This window comes from Zonotrichia albicollis, chromosome 3, assembly GCF_047830755.1.
Source record: "Zonotrichia albicollis isolate bZonAlb1 chromosome 3, bZonAlb1.hap1, whole genome shotgun sequence".
In the NCBI taxonomy this organism is placed as follows: Eukaryota; Metazoa; Chordata; class Aves; order Passeriformes; family Passerellidae; genus Zonotrichia; species Zonotrichia albicollis.
In genome coordinates, this window is record NC_133821.1 from 43,166,400 (window position 1) to 43,188,010 (window position 21,611).

At 37.7% G+C, this 21,611-nt stretch overlaps 1 long non-coding RNA gene across 1 annotated transcript in view; it reads right to left on the reverse strand.

Moving 5' to 3' along the window:
• LOC141728682 (uncharacterized) overlaps positions 1–19,224 on the reverse strand; it is a 72,398-nt gene extending 53,174 nt beyond the window's left edge. Inside the window, exon 1 of the long non-coding RNA XR_012579828.1 lies at positions 19,102–19,224. This is a non-coding gene — a long non-coding RNA (uncharacterized LOC141728682). The remainder of the gene's footprint in view (positions 1–19,101) is intronic.
• Positions 19,225–21,611: the final 2,387 nt, after the last annotated feature.

Consider the following 21,611-nt stretch of genomic DNA (forward strand, 5'->3'; position numbering starts at 1 on the left):
AGCAGCAGGATTAGCAACTCCACATGGTCCTAAGTACATTATGCTGCTAGAAATAGCACCTCTGTGTAGTACAGTGACCTGATTCCTGGCATTGCAGGAACAGACATACCACTCAATAAAATCAGAAAAAGGAAGTACAAAATGAAGGAGGGCAATAAGCCCAAAAGGAAATCTGAATGTGCCTGTGGGAATGCGCTCAAAATTGTGCAACTTGAGTTGTTAAAAATTAGCAACCAACAGATACACAACCTTATTCTCAACTAAATACAGAGTGTCCTTGGTCCTACAACTGGGCTCTGACAAAAATATTTGAGCAACAGGTTCTTCTATTGTTGAAGTGAAGGGAGAGACCCATCCTCGTTTGATCAGCATCTGACTCCGATTTATTAATCAACTAGGCACTTTTTATAGCAGTGTTAATTCACTTCATGCATATTGCAAAATCTGAGCTCCCGATAGGCTGTAGAGAAAACTTCATCTCCTCCTTTTGTTTACAATACCTGAAGTTAGTTTACTGAAACCAAGATCAGTGTTCCCACCATGATATGAAAAGTTCTCAAAACCTTCATATCTGTTCCCAGACCGGCCATCTGTTCCCAGTAGCAGCCAAGGACAGAACGGTCTGAGAATCTTGTTGTTTATATAAAAGGTGGCTGAGAACCTTAATTATTTACAGAATCAAGCCTGGGAAAGGCTGCTTTACATCAGGCTTCTATATTTCCCTCAGCTGAATACCTTCATGGCCTCTTTCTTTAAGCCATGCTTAAACCAGGCTCTCCACACTTCCTTAAGAAAGGAGGTTAGTTGCCAAGTTTTCTCTATCATCCTACCAACCATATCCTGAATACAACCAAAAATACAAAGCAAAACAAGCAAAAGCATCCAAAAGCACACTTAGTATCTCTATAAGGTCCCCCAGCCATGGTCCGAGCAATGGCTTTTACCCCAAAGGGTTAAAAGGCTGTCAGCTGTCCTCCCTCATGTGCACCTGGAGAGGAGGCGAATGGCGAGTCTGAAAATGATCCCTTCTGTTTTTGAGATTTTCACGTCCACCCTTTTCTTGGGTTTCTCAGAAAAGTTCAAAATCAGTTTTACAGACTGTAATCCTTTAGTCATTTGGCTCAAATGGCATCAACTGGGAGATTCTCAGTCCTTGGTTGATTTGGAGTAGTGAAAAATTAGCATGCATTTAAAACACTTAAAATATTTAAACTTAACAGACTTATTTTAAGATCAACAAAACTTATATGTAAAATCAGTTAACTCTAAAAAAACTTAAACAAGAATCAGAAAAGTTCTATGGGCTAACTGTAACACACTCTTTGTAGCACAAAAATAGGCAATTCTAACAATTATTACACTATAAGCAATATTCTCAGCTAGCAAGGTTTCTCTCTTACAAGGGATCTAAGCCAGGAAAACAAACCAAAAAGGCTATCACTAATTATGAGATATGCTATACAACAGATATAAAAAAGAATTCTATGTGCTACAAAGCTCAAACAAAACTTAGGTGTGCTAATACAACTTACAAAAATAAGCTAAAGAAAGTTTGCTTTCTATTTTTAAACAGCAAATATATTTTAAACAAAACCAGTTTTACTTATAAATGTTTCTGATTGTCTCTTTTAACTAGAGTTTTTCTAATGTTTACAACAACACTTTGCACACAAGTCATAAAATAAACGCTTATCATAAAAACATAAATCTACCTAACATTATTTAAATTTAATAATATTTAGATTTAAAATATTTAAACTTTAAATATTTTAACTTAACAGAATTTAACATTATTTAAACTTAGTTTTAACAAAAATCAGCTGATTTAAAATTTTATATAACTTATATTTAGTATAACTTTAATTTTAACAAAAAACTTTTGGTCGACAAAAGTTTGTTTGCCGGCAATCATGATACAAAGCAAGTGATATTCCAAAATGAATACCAAATGTTGTATGTTTTTGTTAATCACATGCTTTTAAAAACCATGCCTTTATTAACTAAAATTTGAAATTATTAATTATTTCAATTTTTTATTTCATATTTTTATTATTATTTCATTTTATTATTATCATTCATTTTATTATTTATCATTATTTCATTTTATTATTCATCATTATTTTATTTTATTATTTATTTCATAATTTATTATTTTATTTATATTATTATTATGCCTTCTAAAGTGGCTTTGGAGTAGGAAACACCACTTTAAAAAACAAACATTTCCTTTGGATTCAGAGAAAGGAAACAATTCTTATCTAAAAATAATTATATAGTAGTTTTATAAAGGGCCTCTTTGAGGAAGTACATCAACAGATGTTTTCCTTGTGTAAAATAGACATTTTTTAGCTCAAATCTTTGAAACACATATACTATTTAAAGTTTGTGTTTATGCATTACCTTCTATATTAGTAATTCAATAAAAATTCTAATATATACCAAAACTATTTTTCTTTATTCAAAATGTGTACCACCCCTAATTTAGCTTTTAGGGCTTAAGCTAAACCCATGTCATCAGAAAACTCTGGGTTTCTCATCTCTTAATTCTTCCTCTAAGTTCTTTTCCCATTGTGTGTGTCCTAGGGAACAGCAAAGCCACATTGCATACCACTGGAGTAAGACACTGTTTAAAATCTTTAAAAGCAGCATTTAGGATCAAACTAAAGCTTGATAGAGAAATCTGTCTGCGCTTTGAAATTCAAAACCTCTTGAAACTATTATTATTGGAGAGTGGATACTGGCAAGAACAGAAACTGCACAGACAGGAGAGAGAGCCCAAGAGCCTGAGCCCAGTGCAGCAAAGCCAGGGCACTCCAGCCCTGGGCCCCTCACAGCTAAGGCTCCGTCTGTAGCAGCAAGGAAAGGTAAAAAGTGTGACCATCCTTCTCAGCCTCACCCTAAGCTGGTTACTAACCTGTATCACTGAATTACTAACACTGCTGAAAAGGGGCAGAAGAGAGAGTCCTGGTATTTCTTGGTAAACCACAAAACTGCAGATCTAAGTTTTCAATCAACAAGCTAAAACAACCACGTCAGAACAGCAGCAGTCTTCTCCCTCCTGGCTTACTACTAGTCTGAGCAGGAGAGGAAAAAGAAAAAACAAAAAAAAAAACCCAAACCTTATGAGAATAAGTATGAAATACATAAAACCAAGGTAACAGATTTAAGTGGCTTAAAAAAGTACAGGTACATTCAAGAAAACCAACAGATATTTGTCCATTTTAGAGAAGAGCCACCAACAGTTATTTTGCCCCCGCGGCGCGTGTGTCGGAGGGCGGGCTGAGCCCCCCTGCGCTGGGTGCGGCGCGCGCTCCGTCCGCGCTGCAGCCGCGGCGGCGCGGCCTCTCCCCCTGCGGTGGTTCCGCTGTCCCCGGGGCGGCTCCCCGCGATGTCGGAGCGGGCGACAAAACTTCTGGTCTCACGGCGCGGCGGCCGCTCCGCTCGGCTCCCGCCGGGGCCAGGCCCGGCATGGCCACGGCGCTGCTGGTGCTGGTGCTGCTGGTGGCCGCCTTGCGCTGGCTGTGGGGTGCGGCGCGGCTTCCCCCACAGCGCTGGCTCTCCCCCCATAGCTTGCTCAGCGTCTTGACAGGTTTTTCACTCTCCCATAATAAATCACCGAATTCACGCCATCCCGTTAACTCGTAAACCGTATGGAGGCTAAGGAAAACCCCTCTAGCATAGCCGTTAGTCCAAAGTCCTGTTAAATCCTTTTGCAAATTCATCCCCTTAATCTGCGGTTTTTATAAATATGCTGCTTGCCTTTTTCCTACCCAATTTCCAGTGCTGGTCGCAGCCTCTTCAAGGCCCGTGCAGCACGTATCAGTTGAGCTCGTCTTTACGATCACTCAAGGCACACGACACGTATCAGCTTCTTTTTTATCCGCTTTATTGCGTTTTCCTGCCGTCCCGCTGCATAGGACCTGAGCTGGTTTCACTTCACGTGGTGCATCGCAGTATCATGGTCGGGTGTCATCATTATGTCAAAGGAAGGGGACCAGGACACCAGTTGGTTCATCACAGGCCCCTCAGGTCCGGTCCGGTCCCGGTCCCTTAGGTCCTTCTGGTCCAGTTTATTGAAGAAAGTATCAAACACTTATACAGCAAATAATAAGCTTATGAATATTCTGTAAGCCAAGCAATATATTGGTTAAACTATACCATTAACTCATCCTCATTCCTTAGGGGTTACATCTCTCTTTTCTCATGTCTTTTTCACTGTTTGTTATCACACTACAGCTAGGCCCAAGGACACACTATCAACACAGGTGCGGGACTTGGAATTAGCCACAGTTTTGTACTTTTCCAGTCCTTAGCAGCTAAATTCGCAAAATTCTATAGCTGCCAACTCATTAGATCCCTACCACATAGTCCAAGCAAGTGGTGGGTGAATCTGTACAGTCCCGCCCTGGAATTCTTCAGTAACATGGTCTGGATAACAGTGTCTGGCAAGAGAGTAAGTGTAAATAGTTAGAAAAGCAGCATGAATGTTTGCAACACATGTACAAAGTCAAAACTGAGTTTTGTGTCAGAGAAGATCTACACTGTGTTCTCCACAGGGGTGTGGCAGAATCATTGCCACTACATGCTGTGAGCAGCCTGCAGTCAGGTAATGGACAGGCAATACAAAGCAGAAGTGGCATAAACACACAGGCCAGGGGTACACAAGCGCACCTGGGCTGTGCTTTCACCAAAGTGTGTGCCAAAGAGTTGTGGGAAGTGGCTAAGGTTCACAGGAAGTTGGAGTACCAACATCTCTAACAGGAGTCTTGTGTAAATAGTGGAAACTGCACGACAGTGGGGTTGACACGGGGCAGGGTTAGAGCTTTCCACGATTCATTATAAAAAGATGTTTTGAAAACTGTTCCTGAACTTTAATATATTAAAATACCTATTATTGTGGTTTATCTATTGCATTACTAATACTGATCCTGAAGATGCAGTTCACTTATTTTTCATTAACTAGATGTCTAATAAAGCAAACTGCCTCAGTCCTTATCTAAAATATGTGTGTTGAGCAGATTTTCACTGCAATGTGAGGTGCTATTGCTATGGTTCTGACTCCATAGCACTTCCAAACAATTGTAAATGATTGCCGAGACTCAGGCCAAGCCTTTTAGAGCAGCAGCAGAATAATGTTCCAGACTTGCTGTTATCTTATTATGAGTCCTGAATTGCAAAGAGCATAAGAGAGTTTAAATAACTGTTTTCATTTCAGAGAACTGGGGAAAGCAACTAAATCTTTATAAGCTGCCAAATTCAGTAAAAGTAAAAAGGTTGGAAAAAACTACAGCTCTTAGCATACTTGAACCTGATATACCATCTTTGGCTATGAATGGCAAAGCAGAGTGCTATTAGATTTCATGGCTTTCTTTTATGCATGGAATATGAAATAAATTTGAGATTGTTTAGTCTCCTATAAAACATCCTAATGCAACATCTAGAGGAAAAGTCGTCATTATTTTTTGCTGTTGGCTCAAAAACAAAAGACCAGAAGACACAACAAATTCAGGACATCAAGTGAACTGATTAATTGAGTCAGTCATTCTGCTCATTATTACAGAACAAGAATAAGTAATGTACACTAGTCCTTCCCTTAATGTTCATATCTGCAACAGCACACAATTGGTATTTTTATAATTAGATAAATATGTTTTCTAAGAGCTGGTGAAAATGTCAGAATGCAAGAAGTATGTTGACGAGCTGCTGTCAGCTCCAAGACTCAGCAGAACTCTAATTATATACTGTAATATTAATAGGTGCACTAAAGACAGGTATGGAACTACTCACAACCTTCTGTAGACACATGAAAATAATTTTAATTGACAGCTTGAAATCTGTTATGAATTGACAATGGAACTTAAAGAAAAGTTTTGTAATTAACTTTATGTGCAACCAAGCTTCTTCTGAGCTGTTTCTTCAGACCAAGATGAATATTTAAAACAAAATGCATACTGGAGAAAAACATTAGAGACAAATAATGCCTCATAAAAAAATGCTCTGGGAATTTTGATAGTGACTAAATTAAAAGGTGCACAGCATTTTATCTATGGCTAATGCATTGCTTGGTACAACCCTACAAAGTAGTTGAACGTAATAAAAGGGTTTCTTGGAACAGAGCACATACGTTCCTTATCCTGAAGGATAGTGGACATAAAAAGAACAATAAGGAATAAAAATATGTTTAATTATGTAAGTTAGGTTAAATGTTTGTAAAACATTTGCATAATGACTAACTACAAAACTATTTAAATTGGGAAGATTCCTCCCAACTTCCATGAGCTCTCATTCAAGAGCTTGTAGAGATTACAGCATGTTTTCTACAACCTTGCTACTACAAAACACGCAAGAAGAGGCAACCATAACCCAAAAACCTTTTTACTCACTACCATAACATGAAGCAGTGATTTTCTGCTGCACCAAAACCTTTGGCTTATACCATCTGTTCCATCATGCCTCCAAATCTGGAACCAACACAGGGAGAAAGGCCTGCTTAGACACAAAAAACAGCAAGAAAAGAAGAAATATATGACAGATTTGTGCAAGAATAAAAAAAATGAGTATACAGCCTTAATTCAAAATAGACCTGGACAGCAAGGGAATTTCCAGAAGACCTGATTGCACCTAATGATGATGACAACTTCAGCATGAGGAAAAACTCACAAAACTCAGTCTGTTGATCCTTGTAAGACCTTTGTAATGGCAATCATTAACAGTTATATTCCACTGTACCCTACTTTTACATAACTACACTGAAAAGCATAAACAATGTCATTTAGTAGGTTTGGGGCTGTTGCTGGGGTTAAATAACAAAGTATCACTTCAGAGTACTAAAAAAAGCTCTATTTTTTAACCAAATGATACTGAAAATACCCTAATAGAAAAAAGTTCTCTCATTATCACAGTGTTATGCCCAAAAACACCCACTAAGCATTGTTTTGAGCAGGATTTGGAGATGAGCAATTCTAACAGGCAGAATTGGAGCTGAAAGACAGGAAATGGCAGGGAATCTCTTCTTGTTCATATTCTTCTGTTATAGCTGTTATATTGACTTCTAGTGACCTGTCTAGAACTATTTGCCCTAGAGATGGTATCAGTAGGACAGAACAACATAATCAGATAAACAGTAGTGACAAATTGTTGGCATTGCTGTCAAAATAATTGTTAAAATTTGTTTTCTCACACTCATCATTGCAGGTATGAATCAACAGGACTATAGTTTTCCCAGATGTTTATAGTATGGAGTACCACACAGAAGGATAAAGGTGTGTACTAAGTATTCTTGCATAATTTAGCTAAGAAGTGTTTGTTGTAAGGAGTAAGATGAAAAGAGAATGAGTAGGAAGGATGGTGAATTCCACCTCAACCTTTGGTACATGCATGAACATGATATTGTACATCACATCATCAACCTTTTTTCCCCTGAGCCTTAGGAAATCACCACTCAATCTGTCAAAGATCACAAGGCCTTATCTAAAATTAAATTGAACCTGTGCACAACTTGGGAGGAGAAACATTGTTACACTAATATGTGTTCTCACTCTGACATCCCCACAGAAGGAAAGTCAGAGTACTTTCATAAGATGCTTTCAGAGCAGCATGTAGGTTCTCTTAAATTAATTTAGAGATTGTGTATTTTGGACACATTTCTCCCCATTTTGCTTTCCTTTTGGGAGATTACTGTTCTTTTGAGTCCATTCTTAGAACACTGATGTCAGAGGCACAAGTGTTATTCTCAAGGTGAAGCATCCCAGTTCTCTCTCTTGTTCCTATCCTAGGGGAATAAATGAGGTCAGAGTCTCACTGGAAACTCTGAGGGGAACTCAGAGTTTGAAGAATATTCCTTCTGCTTAGCAGACATTATAGAAAATTATCCAGAGAGTAAATGAGATATGATTCCTTTTGACAATTTCTTTTCTTACTCTCTCATGGTAAGCAAGCAACTAGTTTTTACAAATAAATTTATTACTTGCAATTTGTTGTCCTGATCCTACAAATATTTCAGATGTCTAAAATTAATTTTCGCCTGATGTAATCTGCACAGTTAGTGAGACTATCCAAAGGGATTAAAAAGCTACCTTTAATACTTCATCTGCAAGTCTTGGTTTTGTATTTGAAAGCAGCAGAAACTGAAGAAAATATGGTACTAAAGGTTTGCAGCACTTACAGCCTGTCTCTCAACAACAGCATGGCAAATCAAAATTTGAAGGCTAAGTGCCTTCAAATTCTATTGATAGAGAAGGGAATTCCAAATTAAACCTCTGAATACTCAGTTAAAAATTAGGGAGAATGTTGGAAGATGATAACCTATAGGTAAGAATCTACAAAATACAGTTTTCAAAAAACACCTTCAAATACTGAAAAACACAAACTGACCATCAGAGGGGTTTATGATTAAATTTGCATAACAGACATCTGTGAATCCATTCTTCATCTCATTCATACTGCAGGCTGACTAGCTCAGTGGCAGAGGTGGACAAATTCTGCTTATACACCTTCCTTACAAATATTAATTTTCCTCTGTTTCCTAATTAGAAGAAAATACTGAAGTATTCATCTTTTTTGCTGATTTTGCTTCTTGATTGCAAGGTATGTTTTTGAAAAAAAAATTTTATCATCCATGGTGAAGTGAGCCAAATAATCAGGGCAAGAAATTTGTTAAGTAGGTTTTGGGATGCTATAAATTTCCACAAGAAATATGCATCTTCAACTCTGCTTTGTTTAATGTTATGGTTCATAACAGAATGTATCATTAGAATTATTACTTCAAAGCACAGTGCTTCTAATGAACCTTTTTATTCTTTTAGAGGATGAAGTGTTTTCTCAACAACAAAGGAAATGTTGCTGACAGATGTGTGTGCTAATTACAACAGATTTGTTTAAACCAGACATCCACCATCAACTGCAGAGACTTCACCTGACTGAGCAAGCAATATGCAAGCATGCAGAATTAATCACAGCAAGCAGAAGAAGAATAATGGCGGACAGTAGATGCTGCAAGATCAGTCCCATCAGCAGGGCTCCTTAGATGACATTAATGCTCTTAGCAAAACAAGAGGCAAAGTTTATAGAAGGCATCTGTGCATGACATCTGGAACAGATATGTCCTTCAAATCTTACAATAAATTCAGGATCTAGTCACATTAAAAAAAAACCAAGGAGACAAAGTACAGATGCACAAAAACTACAGAAAGAAGTCAGTCCTGGAGAAGGGAGTTTGCTGTTAATTTAGCAATGTTATAGGACAATAATAAAGCTTCATAATGTATCACCTGGCAAAATGAGGTGACAGCAACATGCATATTCCGAAGACAGTATGATTAACAGATACAGTCAGCAAAGAAGAATAAAAGGAAAGGTCAGAACAAAATAAGCGAGATCCAGCTGAAACTCTCCTTGTTGTAGAAAAATTTTACAAAATCTCTCTATGGCTAGGGGTTTTGATATAAAATCTTGGTTAACAACTCCTGCTGTATATTTTTCATCATGGATACACTTACTGGTTTCCTCTATCCAGCAACCTATCCTAATAAAATGCCAAAAAATTGAAGTCTATTTTAAAAATCCACTACTGTTATATTTGGGATAAATTTTTAATTTATTTCAGAGTATCTAAGATGAGGACTGAGAAACTGAAAAGTGGAAAGCATGATATTTATATCTTGTCACTTCATAAAATTACTTTCAAAAAAGAAATAAAAAGAAGTGTTTATTTTTAAATAAAAAGGCAATCCTATGAAAGGATGGCCAAGGAAAAAAGTATATTTAATTATTTGCTCTGATTGTGTTCTGATGTTAGTTAAAGCAGTACAGCTGTTCTTTGTTCCTGCTGATCAGGCTGTCTCTAACTGCAATCAATTGCTCAATCTAATTTTGCTCTTTGTATATCCAAGTCACACAGTTCAGTGAATCCAGACTTACACAGAATCATATCTGCTGCACAGTTTTCATACAAAGCAATACTAGAGGATTAGTTAAATATTTCACCCTTAGAAAGAATGTAAATATCAACAGATCTGTATTTCCACCTCTCTTTTAGCATTAACAGAAACTTTCAAGTAAAAGAAATTACTGAGATGGGATGAAAAATTCTGATTACCACCTACAAACACTCCCTCTTCATATTCTAATGGCATGGCAGTGTCACTATGTTGGTTTGGATTTTTCCTGCAATAATGAAACTCAGTGAATGTAACCTTCAAACTTGTCTGTGGAAGTCCCACAGGGATAAAGCAGATCTGTATATCTGAGATTCGCTGGGCTGCCCTATGCAGAAGGATATCTCTGTGCATATGCAATTTAGAGACTGTGAATACTACACCACACAGCTGGACCAAAATACTATTTATTGACACCTGCTAGCAGAATAATGTGCTCTGGGAACTCTTTGTGCAAGCCACTGCCTTTTGCTAGTGAGGAATACCTTCAAAATGGGTTCACTTCTAGTTATTTGTTTGCAAAATAGTGCAATTTATCCGTCCACAAAAAGTGAAAAATATTTTTTAGGAATTTCTCACACATATTGTACACTACAGGATGTAGTGTGTAATAGTACAGACTAATTTTTCTTAAATACTTCTTGTGACCCTTCTGTAAAATTAGTTTATAGAAACCTAAAAGCCCATAAATAAACTTACCTATCTGAAACACTGGGCAAGTTTCAGATAATGTATGTGACAAAAGAGTTAACTGCCGAGCTTAAACAGCTGAATAGCAAACCTGAGAAGTGACATAAGCAGGATACCCTAAGCAGACAAAGAAACCCCAATTCCTTATTTTTGGTAAGTGAAGGGAAACATCTGGACCTCAGAAGGTGAAATGTTAACAACCAGACTGCACCAGGTTGCCTAAGAATACCTTGAAGGAAGCAAATGTGATTGGAGAGGACTAAAGGATGCCTGTGTAATATTGGATAACCATGTTTAATAGTTTATTTCGTCCATGTATAAACGTCTCAAAAATTCCTAGAAATACATCCTTCCCATATGGCAGTGGCAGGGGGCATCTCATGATCTTGAAATAAATCTGTTGTAATTCTACCCTTGTGTCCTTTAGTCAAAAAAACCAACACAAATAGTTTTTGTAACACTGTATCAAATTTTTTTTTTAATGCCTGCATTCTGCATCCTCTATCCTTCAGGTTGCTGTGACTATCACAGCTTAAAGTATAAGTAGTAATCACCATTTGCAAGTAGATGGCACATTATCACAGCATATTTATAAACAAAATGCACTTGAAACATATGTCTCAGTCACACAGTAAGACGTCTGAGATAATTCCTTACTGCAAATTAAATATAGCTTAGTTTTTTGTAAGTTACAGTGCTAGCAGTACTAGTAGATGTGCTTAGCACACTTAGTACACTAAGTGGTATTGCACATCTGTTACTGAGAAATTTACAAATGACACAATTCAAGCAATGAGCTGAAGCAAACAGACTCTGTGTCCTTTTACACTTTAAAGGAAAATCAAGATTAATTTCAGTAAAACAGAACATCCAGGAATGCATAACCAAAGAGCTTACTTCCCACCTCACTGCTTACCATTTCATCCAAAAGGTAGAAGATTTGAATACAGATATTGCTGCTGCATCTCCATAATGTGCATTCTGTTTCAGTTTCACCAACCTTTTATTACTGGACATAGATATGTACAAGAGCAATTACAAAGTTTATTTACCAATTATTTGAAGCAGAGGAAAGAAAAAGGAAAGTGATAATAAATTACAAATAACAAGAACAATCTTATTTATAGAAGAGAATCACAGAGTAAAGGCTGGAAAAGGCCTTTAAGATTCTTGAGTACAATCATTATCCTAACACTGCCTAGTCCACCACATAATATAAAACAAAATCACTATTAATGTCAAAAATTCCAGTACATGTGCTGGTGTCAAGGAACACTTTGGTACAAGAGTGAATGTTTTCACCTTTACAGCTTTCCTGGGTATACCTTTCAGTCTGGTATCTTTTAAACTTCGATTCAAACTGATTCTTGTAAGTTTAGGTTTCTCTGACAGTCCATTAGCTAATCAGATAAGGACAAGAGTCTCTCCATCATAGCTAAAGATGACAATTATTGCTCTCTTTTTCTTCCTTTACCCTTCCAAAAGAGATTTTCATAAACTACCCAGAATAAGCACAATTAGTCTGCCATTTGGCAGCCATAATGAACACAGTCTCAGTGGTCCAGTTTGGACTATTTCCTATTTCAACTTTTTGCTTTAATAAGGGCTTTCAATGCATTATTAATGAAGCTGTAGGGAATAATTTCCTTGTTGGGCACCAATTATGCCACTGAAAGACCTTTACTGTCACCATATTTTTTGATAATTCCAAAATTGAAGTATCTGTGCCACAGACCGCAGAGAGCGTCATTGGATAAGTAACATTTCAGATTTTTATTTAAGTATTATTCTGGATCTAGGATATGCTATACTAAAGGCATAAATTCCAGATCTAAAGTTATATAGATGATCCATCATAGAGATGACATCCATGATCCTGTGAAAACACTGTATGATAAATATACCAGAAACATCTAATTAAGATGAAAAGTACTAAGACAATTCTGTAACTTGATGTAGAACACTTCCGTCACTGTATGGCAAGCTCATTTCTCAGTTTGTGGTTTCCTGCATTCCACATAATTTTTTATCACCTAGAAGTTCAATATTTAATTATGTTTTTGTGGTTCAGCTCCAGACACCAACCAATCCCCAGAAAGCCACTCAGTCATGCCGCCACTATGGGACTAGGGAGACAATTAGAAGGGTAAGAGCTAGAGACCTCATGGGCTGAGATAAAGACAGTTCAATAGAGACAGCAAAAACCACACACACATGCAAAGAAAAATAAGGAATTAATTCACCACTTTCCATGGGCAGGCAAGTGTTCAGCCACCTCCAGGCGAGCAGGGCCCCATCACACATGAAGGTGACTTGGGAAGACAGACACCATCACTGCGAATGCCACCCCCTTTCTCCTTCTTCCCCAACTTTACATACTGAGCATGATGTCATATGTCATACGTGTATGTGTCATAAAAACAGTACAAATTTGCAACTGTGCTTTCTTCCTCCTCAGCTTATAGTCTTTCTTCCTCCTTTTAAGGTTATATACATCCTAAAATCAAGTAGGATCAATTACATTCCACCATTAAATCTACCTAGCCAAATGTACATTTATTTTCTGCTCAATCTAACTTCTAGCTATTCTCTTTGACATGGCGTTGGACACCTCCTTTGCACCTGTTATTCTATCTCTGCACAAGTTCTTGCCCAGCCTAACTTCAGCAAATTTCTTTCTTTTGATAAACTAAGCAGACAAAGCCACAAATTCTACACTGTGAAACAATTTCAATGATCCTAAGACCACATAAGGTTTATTACTGTATTCCATACTATTTTTAATGAAATCCGTATTCAAATTTGGAAAAGAGAAGCAGATGATGTTTTCTGTCACCAAAGCCATGCACAGAAGTAAGATCATTTCCCTCTTATTTTTTCTACCTTTGTGTATTAGGTCTTTTTGACACTAGAGCATATGGGGGGTCTCAGACTTGCTTGTTCCTTTGGAATTCATAGATCCTTTCAGAATCACAGTTTCACAGTGTTTCATACTCAGACAGATACCAGAGCATTTCACACTGTAAAATTGTCTTTTTGAGGGGGGTCTGGTCAAAAAACTTCAGAGTGGTGTTTGTTACAAGAAATGGAGTATAACAGAAGACGTCATATAGATCATTGCTTCACCTCTGTGTCATAATCAAAAAAGTTTTCTATGCCTTCCATTATCCTGTCATTACTGGGTTATGTGCTTTCTTTACTCCTATTAAAGATAGCTCCACTGAAAAGGAGTGGCTACAGCCAGGATGCTGACAAAGAAGGGATGCTTACCTTTTCTATTGCACCATGTGGTGAAGAACACATGCAGTTCCAGATGGTGCAAACAGAAAATATGATTGGGCTACAGCTTTCTAAATCCCTCTGCCCACTCCAATAAACATGTAACTGCTGTAACAGTTGGTACACAATAAATAGTCTTCTTCTGCAAATAAGCAACTGGGGAAACTTGAGTAAGAGATTCAGAGAGTTACTTTATGATCACACATGCTTCTTGATCAAAGATTGAGCACGACCCTGCTGCACACCCATGAACAATTAGTCACACCATGCAACCCCAACACTTTGCACCCTAAATATTTCTGTGCTATTGTAAGTCAGATCCAACACCACATAAACAAGATGTCATGATCCTCACTCAGCCATATGTACAGAATTATTGAGAAAGTGAAGACCATTTTTTCTATTTTGCGAGAACAGATTTCTTCTAACCTAACTCACTTTTAGTGAGTATGTATGTGTTCTAGAAAGGGGTAGTTTAGCAGTTTCCCTTGGGCTCTTGTTTTATTGCCTAACTGTCCTTAAAAGTTAAATGACACACACTACTGGTATATTGCCTACAGCACTGATGATTAAAAAGGCTCTTCTGCCTGCTTCTACTTTATTCTGTAAAATAGAGAGAAGTGTAACCTCTTCATATATCAGTTTAGTCTGTCTTTCGAAGGGTGACACTAATGCTTACCACTTCTGCTCTTTCAGATCTCTTCAGACATTTGTAAGAACCTGAAGCATTGCTGCATCCTCATGGGATTTTGGCTGCCATGCAATGAAACTCCATCATTTCTGAAGTCCCCCTGGCTAGGACAAAATCATTCCTGCGTGCCACTGAATGTGGCATCCAAAAGTGGCACTAAAAATCCAGCCAAAGCTGAAAACAAGATCTACCAAGTGCTTAGGCAAGGTTTGGTGAGGTACTTGAGAATGTGTTTAGTTCTAGAGAATGTCTCCATAATGTGCATATGTGCCTAATGAATCAAGACCATTGCTAAAATAAATATTTGCAAGAATAGAAGGGAAAAGATACAAGAAAAAAATTACACACTTTGTCATTTCTGCTTTTTTTTTGTATTGACATATTTAAAGCATCCTTAGTACTTGGTTGAAGTATGTGTTTGGTATTTAATAGGTTCTGTTTCCATCCCTCAGAAAAATCTCCTGACCTCATCTGAAATGGTAGACAAGCCACAGCCCCTTCATTTATGAGATAACGAGTGTTTGGGGCATTGAGGTTGGACAAGGTCTGTTCTACCACAGTTAGAAATAGAGCCCAGATTTCCAATATGGCAGATGTTTTATTCTATCAGTTTTCCTACCTACTCCCAGGATGAACATCTTAAATTCTGTGCTTGGGAATGAATAAAATAGAGCTATTACATTGAATTCAAAAAGGCAATAAAATAAGGAACAAATGAATGCACACAGTAGTCCAGATTCCTGATAGACTTCTAAATGTATGGTTTAACAGATTTAGACTAAAAGTTTTAACAGTCTCCTTTTTACCCTATATAATTGTTGTTACCAGAAAAAAAAAAGGGGTAGAATCTAAAAATCATGATTTACATTAGAAAGAATACATGCAACGCAGGAGACACAGTACTGTGTTTATCATTAACCATCTTTAAGCAGGCAGAAACAGAGCATTGTGCTTCATGGAATGACTGTACAAAACATGTTTGAAATCTGAAAATCCCAAATATGGGTTTTATAATTGGGCTCATGCACTTGCAATTTAAGAATCTAAAAACTAAAGTCAAGGAAATAAACCAAGTTTAAAAATAATCACAGTTAAGAAATCAATATATAACAAATCCCAAACTTTCTTAAATAAAAATACTGCACTGGGAGCTGTAAGCACAATTACAGTTGGAAATATCTAATACATGCAGAATCTCATTATTGGGGATTAATAAGTACACCTGTCTTGAAGAACTTTTTAGTGAGCAATGACAGTGAAGGAGAAAAATTTGGCTGTCATAGCCAACCCCAGCATGAGCTAAACCACAAAAAATATGTTTAATGTGAACACAGGCTGTCTCTGGCAAGGTGTTTTCAATAAAGATGTAAGGTATTAATGGTATACACTGTAAGGTATGGTCTTAGGCACATTTGAGCAAAATTCTGTTCACCCTTATTCAAAGCAGATGAAATCTAAATAAAACTGGCAAAGAAGAAATTCATTATTTAAAACCAAAGGAATTGTAATTCCACACTATAAGTAAAAGCAGAAAGGGCTTGGGAATTTGGTTAGCTGTTGTATTATCTGTGTATACACATACACAGACAACAAACATCAATAAAGAAACTTTTAGGAATAAGTGTACAAGAAAAAATTCAGTTGAATATTAGTTAAGACCTAGACCACAAAGCAGCATGGTGCTAACAATCACAGGAAGGAGATCAGAACACATCTGCTACCCAGGGTGTTCTGTGGAAATCAGAAAGGAACTTGGAAAGGGAAGAGATAAGTGACCAGTTTCAAGATGAAGGCAAATCATTTTATGAAAGAGATTACATAATAAGATAATCTATTGCAGAAGGTTGCATTGATAGCTCAGATCCTTTGCAGTCTTACATTTTAAGAAAGGATGGTCTTGTGACTACTGCACTAGCCAGCAAGCTGTTTCATCCCAAACTTTTGTCTAACTTTGCTCAACACAAAGGACCTTATTTTTAAAACATCTGAACTCTTAAAATTGAACACTTTCTTATTGAAAGAGGAGCAAGAGGTGCTCTAAAATTTTTTGGGTTACATAAGTACAGCTGAAAAGGTTAGCAATTTTCGGTCTCTGCTTGAAGTTCTTGCCCATATTGCAGAAACAATACCATTGTTTCAGAGATGTGAAGCATCACCTTGTGTTAGATATCACTGTGACCAGTTCCAATTGAAAATGCTGTCCTTTAGCAGTGCTAAATCTTTATGTGACCAAAAGAATTTTAAATCAATTATTGCTCAGAAGGAAAGAAAATCCAAAGCAAAATGCACCCAAATGAGAGTTTAGGTACCCTGACACAACCTTATAATCAGTGGAATGACAAGACCTTCCCAGACATCAAAACAAGCCTTGACCTGTGGGAGCTAACTTGTAATTTAATCAAAGCAATGCACCCAAGCACATGCTTAGGAGAGCCACTTGCTCTTTTTTCTTTGAGCCTCCATGTCAAAACAGACAAAACATTAGGATTGGTGTCCTAATTTCTCCATTGAGAGTTAAATCAGCAAATATTTCATAGAGGTTAAAAGTAAAATGTACCACAAAGAGAGTATTTGTTTGCTTGTTTCCCATCTTATTCACGGGAATATGAATAGCAGGCCTCAGTGTGCACTTCATGAGGCTGTGTATGGTAGCAGCCCTTTATCTAGAGAATACAAGTATGCTCCCTAGCTTCCCAAGGTTTAAAGAAATTTTTATTTTGAGTGGTTATGCCTGCTTCTGGTTCAGGTGGTATCAGTATGCATTTTTTTTTCTGACTTCCAAGGGGGTTGGCTAAGGAAGGAAAATAAAATCAATGACAACAACAAAAAAAATCATGCTGGGATTTGCTCAGTCATATAAAGTCGGTATAACTGATTTCATATTGGACCCTTCCACCTAAGTGAAGAGGTGTTAAAGCAATGCTTTTAATGGTATAAATCTGTAATACTAAAGGTGCTTGTATTCTTAAACAGACTCCAGTACTTAGAGTGGAATTTTGTAGTAGCTCTGGAGGAAGAAAAAATAAACCACATATTTTCTGTGTTTACTACCTGCTGTTGTCTATACTCGCTTTGGATTTTTTATCTAGTACAATGTTAGCTAATAAAGAATAGAACAACAATAAAAATGTAATAATTTTCTGAAAAAAAAGTCTGAACCATAGATATACAGACCAAGTAAAAGGTATACTCTATTGAGTGCTATGCACTCAATATGCTATTATGTATGACTTAATACACACCTGGAGAAAACACTTAAGAGATATGATTAGCTAAAGGATTATCCTTTTTTTTCCTCACAAAGTCAATTAAATAGCTAGAAAAGTGAAAAGAAAATCTAGCATTATTAAAAAATATTTAGTTAGTTCAAATCAGTTCTTACAGTAATATAAGAAAATATGAGTTTTCAGCTTTTTCAATCTTGCTTTTTAAACCTCTTGGGTTTAGTGTTTTAGTCTGTTGGATTTTCCACAGAACTCTTATTCTGTGAGCTCTTTGTTTTAATTTTTTTGTCCTATCACTGTAATGTCGACAGAGATCTATGATTCCAGGAGAAAGGTGGACCATACTCTCATTTTACAGAGGAAAACAGGATCACAGGTCTCACATCACACAGCAGGCCAGTGGGAGAACCAGAAATAGAATCCACAGTAGCAATCTGTAAGCCATAGATTGCTACTTCTGTGCACTCTTAACATACAATACAGTAGGGAAATGCTCACAAGCACAACTACAATGAAAATAATTTGAGACCCTGACACTGAAAAGGGAGGGAAAAAACCCATGCAGCAAGAGTTAAACAGGTAATACAGCAGGAGTCTTCAGACAAAGCTGACAGCAAATTTGACACAAGCAGGCTACGATATATATGACTCTGATCTCATACTGAAACCAGTCTCAATAAGAAGTCCCTTGTTTTCTGTTATTATGGATCTCTTGCAACTGCAGATAGAAAAATTAGAGGCGGTAGGGAATGGAAAGAACGTGACACTGTTTAATAGAAGGAATTCAGCAACATGCAGCTGAAATGATTGCTAATCTGAAGCCTAGATATGAAAAAATAACCAAGAATGTTTACATTAAATGAATAATTAAATGCTAACATAATGACGGTTTATAAAAACTATTGAAAAGATTACATAAAGAAGGAAAATTATCAGCATGGCACAAAGAAAAATGTATCTAGGAGTAAAAGGATTAAATAAGAAAAAGAATATTTAAGCATTTGTGGCAGAAACAGATTTCTAATTTCTAATAGATTTCAGCCCTCTTAGGCAGTGTAAGTCTCCCAAAGGAAGGAGTAGAGTTTCACTGCATGACTCTTTTAGCTGGAATATCAAATTAATTTTTAAATGGTGTTTCAAGATAAACTAGCATATCTATTTTTGCTACCTCCTTAGGGTAATGACTGCTACAGTAGCATTTATATCTTTTTGCAGAACACATCCTGCAGATACAGCAAAATCATTTTTTCTCTTCATTGAGTAAGGGTATTAAATTACTTACAGATCCAAAGTGCAGAATCTCTTACAGTGAAAGACAGGAAAATAATAGTGAATGGGAAGCAGAACAAAACCACTCATACTGGGATATGCTGCCTTAGGCACAGCTCCTTGGTATGGCTGTTCCTAGACACTGAGGTGCTATAGAGCTACAGCAGCATTTCTCTCACTAGCTTTCAGCAATGGAGAGCTGCAAATATAAGAGATCTTTCTTACATTTTCCCTGTGGCTTCACTAAAAGCACTCCGATTGCTGGGTGGGCTTTTAGCACAAAAGCACCAAGGGCACACCAGCTGAATGCTCAGCTCTACATTTCTGGTTCTGATCTGTTAGTAGAGGGTCTCAAAAAGCAAACAACAAATGCAAGACAGGTGACACTAATTTTAGTGTCCATTTCAGACACTCAGATTTTAAGAGTAATTTATGCTCCATTTTCTTCCTACTCATTGAATAAATATGCACATGTGTGGCGTTCTAACTCACCAGTCTTTCATTGGACCAGCTATGTAGCATACTTGTTTTCACTGGTTGTAATAAAATAACTCTGCTTCAAGCACTGGCTTAGGGTAACTTTAAGCTCTGGAGATACAGTTCTGCAGCTGAGATGCAGCTGAGACTCTTTGTGGGAAAAAAAGCACTCCACAGTTTTAAGAAGTAATACAGTGGATATTGACATGATACTAACTTTTGCAGTGTGAGACCTTAGCTTGAGTTAGTGGGTTAGCCACAAGCTTTAGTTATTTTTCTACTTAGTGAGTCTGAAGGTTCATAAAGCAACTTCACAAAGTAAGAAAAACTTCCATCCCCTTATAGCATTGAAAGTTACTGTGGGCTGTCTTTTCTAGTTCTACCCAAGCTCACTTCGGAGAATATTACTTCAGTTAAATTGAGTGATTTAAGATTCCATTTACTTCATTTCTTCAAATCCTAACTAGACTTTCACTGCTTTGGTAGCTGCATTTTTGTATCTCCTGTGTGGCATGAGCCACATATCCTGTCATTCAGCTTTGCCTATCTAGGCACAGACAGCCCCACATCAATATAAAACTCCTTTGGAAAACTTTCCAGTGGATTTCATTCTTATTAAATTAATGGAAAAATATATCCCCTCATACTCATGTATGTGAAAGACTAATAATAACTGCACCCCTGGATTACAGTTAATTTTAATAAAATTATCCATTTAATTTTTTCCCTTAATTGTCCCACATTTATACATCTATTGAAAGAAACTAAAAATGTGGGTGTTAGAATGGTAGGTGCGCTTCCTGTCTCTTGTCCCCAACAAACCTCTCCTGTGGAAAGGCAAGCTGAGTTGACATTCAGACAATGCAGTGAAATTACCACTCAACACTCACTGCAACTGGCCCAGCAATAGAGGCAAGAAAGGCTCTTTTGCAAGATTTTATTCCAGCAGAGTACCAGAGTAGCTGAAGGGTAAACTCAGCGGGGTATTGGAAGACCCACGTGGAGCAGGCAACCCAATGAGGGGAAGGGGCGGGGGGCAGAGCTAAGGGCTGGGCAGAGGGGACTGGCATCTCTGAGAGCTGCACTCAGCGATTTGATGAACGGCTTGACATTGTTGCCGGGGATCCACCTGGGGCCAGATTTTGTGGATACACCCGCATAGTCTCTGCCCCATGTTACTAATGGAAATGGACCCATTATTTGCTTAGATTCTGGGTCTTTGATCAGCACAGGGGCTTTCTCAGTGAGTTGAGCTCTGCTAGTGCTGGAGAAGTGTCTGATAATGGGGGGGTTTGGCTCTATGAATGAATTATTAAGAAAGCTGATAACATAGAAAGCTTTGCATAATCTTTCTACATTTGATAGTGTTTCAACTCCCCACGCTGCTGCTCAAGGACTGTCTTGACTGTGCGGTGAACCCTCTCTACAATGGATTGACTTTTGGTGAGTGGGGAATGCCGGTGGTGTGTTTCACAAGTCCATAGGGGAGGTCTTCTTAGCAAGAAATAAAACAGGAGGTGTAGTATCCCATGAACTCTCTTCCCTTGGTCAAACTCCATGCCCTCAGCCTTGGAAAGATCAGTAACTACTCAGCATAGAGTTAGTCCTCCTACAGGGAAAAACAGACCCCAAATGGACTGTTTGTGTCATAACTTCCTATGGTTTCTCCTTCCCCTGTCACTGGCTTGGCAGCCCTGGTGGCCACCCCCCTTTCCCTGGAAGCCAGTCCCCTCTGCCCAGCCCTTAGCTCTGCCCCCCACCCCTTCCCCTTATTAAGTTGCCTGCTCCACGTGGATCTTCCAATTTCCTTCAGGGTTTACCCTTCAGCTACTGTGTTACTCCTCTGTAATAAAACCTCGCAAAAGAGCCTTTCTTGCCTCTATTGCTGAGCCAGTTGGGGTGAGCGTCGAGCGGAGATTTGATTGTGTTGCCTGAATGCTAATTCAGCTTGCTTTTTAACAGGAGTGGTTTGGTGGGGACAAGAGATAGGAAGCAGCACCTACCATTCTAACACCTGCATTTTTCATGAGTGAGGTTAGTTTTGGC